Source organism: Alexandromys fortis, unplaced genomic scaffold (assembly GCF_014885135.2).
Source record: "Alexandromys fortis isolate MF-2015 unplaced genomic scaffold, M_Fortis_MF-2015_v1.1 scaffold_495, whole genome shotgun sequence".
Classification (NCBI taxonomy): Eukaryota; Metazoa; Chordata; class Mammalia; order Rodentia; family Cricetidae; genus Alexandromys; species Alexandromys fortis.
This window is the reverse complement of record NW_026068369.1, coordinates 16,024-20,525: the sequence shown is the minus strand read 5'-3', so window position 1 is coordinate 20,525 and position 4,502 is coordinate 16,024. Positions and strand designations below refer to the sequence as shown.

Below are 4,502 nucleotides of genomic sequence, written 5' to 3'. Positions count from 1 at the left end.
CATATAATTTCTGATATTATGGAATGGACCTCAGACATTATTCTTAATAAATGGGTCCCAGATTTGCACTTCCGTAAACTGTAAACACAATATTGATCCAATGAGAGCCTCTGACAATAAATACCCTGTGAAGGACGGTGGTTATATTCTACTTTCCTTGAAAAAGGGGATTTTAGACACACCATTTACCTTCATGTGTACTGATAGAAACACACCTGATTAAGGGGATATAGACCAGACCAGTGAAATGAAGACTCACTCAGATGTTCATCTTTTTGTCATGTAAACTCCAAATAAGCACTCCCTGACCTTGGCTTCCTCAGAAAAAAAAAAAAACTTTTATCTACAGAAATCTCAGCTCTATTTCTCTCACTGAGAAGATGTTAATCTTTTCCCTTCTGACCTGGGTGTTCAGGCATGCCCAAATGACCAAAGGCATGTCAGAGTACTCTGAACTGATATCCTGGGACAAAACAGTAAAAAAAAAACTGTTCCCTGATTAAACCCTTTTACTTTTAAGATTCTTACCAGAAATGGAGTGGTCTCATCTTGTCTCATACGCCTGTGCTACTGATGAAAGGCTTGTGGAGGACACAGAGCTAGGAGCTGCTAACCAGTCCGTAAGAGAAAAACTCTGCTTCCCATGTGGATCTCCTGAGGAAACTGGGAGCATGGGGACATTGGGAGAGAGTTGAAGGGGAGGGGAGATGCAGAGAGGGGAGCAAAGAAAAATGTAGAGCTCAATAAAAATCATTTATAAAAAGAAAAAAAAAACTCTGATTGCTTGAAACCAAGCTTCAGTGCCCCAAAACACATGGGTATTCTATAGTGTGAGGACATTTGGACCTGATAAGATATTGGCTGATTCTTCTAGTTTTCAAAGTAACCTGGGAACTTCATCTTCTCCCTGAGGGTTTCTGGAACTTAGGGCTCTTTCCTACCTTCCCAAAACACTCTCCCTTTCAAACATGGGGCCTGAAACCTTCCATGAATGACCTCATAGGTCTTCTATCAAGCTGTTCAGGAATAGGTCTGTGGGAGACTCTCTCTATAAACAAGGGACAATAGTCCACTCTGGTTTGAGGTCTCATAGGCATGTTTGGCAATCAGAGCATAGAATCCAATACCATCTGCCTTCAGATCAGTCAATATAAATGGAATGACTTCAACATCTCTGCCAAGATCAGGACTGCTGAACACAAACTACAGGAAGTAACCTAGCCAGGAACAATCATCCAGGTCTTTGGAAGAAGACATAGATTGTTACAGCCTTGTCTCTCTCAGGAGGAACACAAACTATGAATAAGAGTTGGAAGCTCATGATCAGTGTTAGGAACTTTCTCCACTATATGAGGTGCCCAAGATATTCCAATTCAACAGAAATGTGTATGACACTTTCACCCTCTGCCCAAAGGCGATTATGTCCTCATTTTTCAATGGGGTCTCAGAGGTTTCCTCTCTTACATTGGGCTCAGAATTTTCACTTTTCTTCTTCTTCTTCTTCTTCTTCTTCTTCTTCTTCTTCTTCTTCTTCTTCTTCTTCTTCACATATTCCTTCTCAATACATGGAACAGGATGTCAGAATTCTCCTAAGATGTAGATTTTCCTAAACCCCATTTTCCAATGAGCCCTACCCTAAAATATTTGTTTGGTGTTATATGGTCCTTATATATTCCCATTCCTCCCAAGTGACTCTGTCTTTTATCTTCTCATTACAGGGGTGTCAGACCAAGAGTGGATTATACCACCAAGTAAAACAAGTATCAGACATTCATGATCTTCCCTGAAGGTTTGTGAGCCAATTATCTACTTCCATCTAGGAAGAGGATTTCAGAAGTTCAGTTTCCACAAAAGGAAATCTGAAAAATCAAACCCTATTGAATGGTCTCTCGAAACTGGCCCCTGTATACAAGGGATGTCTCAGACCTCCATTCTCTGATCTTCAGCACGTTAGTCCACTCTAAGACTAAAGAACCATCAAGCTTCCCTTCTTTAGTTGGTGACCTCGCACGTTCCCCTACTAACTAAGATTGCTTTGGAGCTGGCCCGTCTGACCAAGACAACCATACAAACACATATGAGAACAATGGGATCTCACAACTTTCTGCTTTAAGATTACAGGACAGAAGCTCTCAAGCCATCTGTCTCCATGTTTGGTTATCAAAAACGCACTATTTCTTTTATTCACAGATATGTACAGCTGAACACAACCTTGAGGAAACATCAATGCTTGCATAACCACTTAGCCTGTTGGAAGATTGTTAGGAGATTTGCCTTAGACTCTCAAAGATTTCACACAAGGTATGCGTTTGCATTGAAAAAATAGCTGATGTTAGTGCAGAGCCAGAACCTTTTCCCATTATCCAAGATGCCTTGGGACCTTCCTGTTCTGATCATGATTGAAGCGCATAGTAGTATTCTACCAAATGTGACTGGAGCCCTCCTCGCTGTGAATAAAGACATTTGGGATTTCTCATTTGCTGAAGGTAGTCTCAGAACTTCCCATTCTGAGAAGAGGTTGTCAGGACTTCCCTGTTTATAAGAGACCTCATGTATACTTTGTTTATTGAAGTTTTCATGAGAACCACCCTGGGTCAGACTGGGCCATCATCCTTCCCTCCATTAAAAATGTGTACTTACACCTTATCCACCTGTACAAAGGAGACTAGGAAGCACTGTCTTTGACTCCAGGAAACTCATGCATTTCTTTTATTCACAAGGTGACATTAGAGATGTTATTTTGAATAATACTGCATCCTACCTTGTAGGATTCTATCAAAAATCCTCAAACATTCCATTCTGCCTTTGAAGTACCTCCAAAAAGCTCTAAACAAAATTATTTAAACCTTTTATACTTGATGCTGGTGGCTAGGAAACTGCATTGCTCCACTCTAGGTTGTGGGCCCCTGTCATAACTTTAGAATTAGAAACTGAATCTTAAGCTATGTTTTTCAATCCAATCACTAGAAATCACCTGACCCCATCACTGCTGCCCAGACATGGACTATGAAAACAACCTGAAAAAAAGAGGAGACCTAGCTGTTGACAGACATCTAGGTACATTGAAGAAGACTCTCATTGCTGCCTGAACTCTCTAAAACTCAACACAAGATGAGGAAGCTCTAAAGAAGAGTTGGAAGCTGAAGTGCAGTAATGGGACCTAACTTCACTGAATAAGGTAGTAAGGGCATTCACCTTCAACAGGATGGTGCATGACATTTCTCCTCTTTGTGCAAGGGTTTTCCAACTCATACCCTTGCCCTAAACAGGTCACAAAAGGCCAGTGCTTCCACTCTCCTCAAGTTATCTTATTCCTTTTACTACACTGATGAAAATGGTAGACCTCCCTCCTAGGACAAAGCCTACTGCAGACCTTCCCCATTTTCCTAAGGTCGTCTCAAGAATTCATTTTGTGGCAAAGACCCTCAAATTTTACCTTTGAATAAAGAGGCCCCATATTAAATATTTCTTACACCACTCACACTGTAACAGTAAGGGTCAGATTTGCCCATATTCAGTCCAGTGTAGTGAAAGGGGGAGCTATGATTACAAACTTCAATCATAAAAATTACAAAGATCCCATTTTTTTTGCCAAGAGTTGTCTGATGAATAAGAGCTCAGAATTGCAACCAAAGGGGTTGCAAATCATTCACTCTGTATTTAATTGAGCTACAGGTCTAGCCACTGAGCCTGGGAGGCCCTAGAGCATCCCCTTCCTTTCATGGACACATTTCACTTGATTCTTGGACTCCTATTACCTTAGTGTCAATCCCAGGGGCTAAGATTGCTAAGAAAACACTTTTGTAACCATGGGACCTCACAAGATTCTAGGTAGAGGGGAAAAAATAAAAAGCTAAAACTAATAATTATGCCATCTGCCTAGAGTGTAGATGTCAGAAATGCAAAAGGCTCTTATCTTTTATGTAAATGAAGACTGTGCTTATGTTTCCCAACTGCCCAAGCACAAATAATTACACAGAAAATATATTAATTACAATTCCACGTAGCCTATTAGCACAGGCTTCTTATTAACTAACTCTTACATCTTAAATTAACCCATTTTTATTAATCACTGTATCACCATATGGCTGTGGCCTACTGGAAAAGTTCTGGTGTAGTTCTACTTCAGTAGCTACATGTCCTGTCCTGGACTCCACCTATTTTCTTTTTATATCTCTTCCAGCCTGGCTATATTCTGCCCTGCCATAGGTCAAAGCAGATTTATTCATTAACCAAAAAAAAAGAAAAGAAAAGAAAAGCATATACAGAAGGACATTCCACATCACTTACATTGATGGATAAACACAGATAATTACAACCCTGAGGAAGCATCAAAGTTTACACAACCACTCATCATGTTGAAAGAGTGTTGTAATTGCTTCTTGTACCCTTCCCAACAGTTGATGTAATATATGGATCATGGAAGTTGGGAGCACAGTAGGAATCAAATGATGCTGAACCAAACTACTCAAGTAAAACTAGCATTTTCCCTTCTGCACAAT

At 40.2% G+C, this 4,502-nt stretch overlaps 2 long non-coding RNA genes across 2 annotated transcripts in view; both read left to right on the top strand.

The window, feature by feature from the left end:
- Positions 1-403: 403 nt before the first annotated feature.
- Positions 404-2,784, top strand: LOC126495466 (uncharacterized). Its single transcript, XR_007590145.1, has 3 exons — positions 404-620; positions 1,719-1,789; positions 2,191-2,784. It is a non-coding gene; the product is annotated as an uncharacterized lncRNA (long non-coding RNA).
- Positions 2,785-3,056: 272 nt separating this feature from the next.
- LOC126495463 (uncharacterized) overlaps positions 3,057-4,502 on the top strand; it is a 10,191-nt gene continuing 8,745 nt past the window's right edge. The window contains exon 1 of the long non-coding RNA XR_007590144.1: positions 3,057-3,178. This is a non-coding gene — a long non-coding RNA (uncharacterized lncRNA). The remainder of the gene's footprint in view (positions 3,179-4,502) is intronic.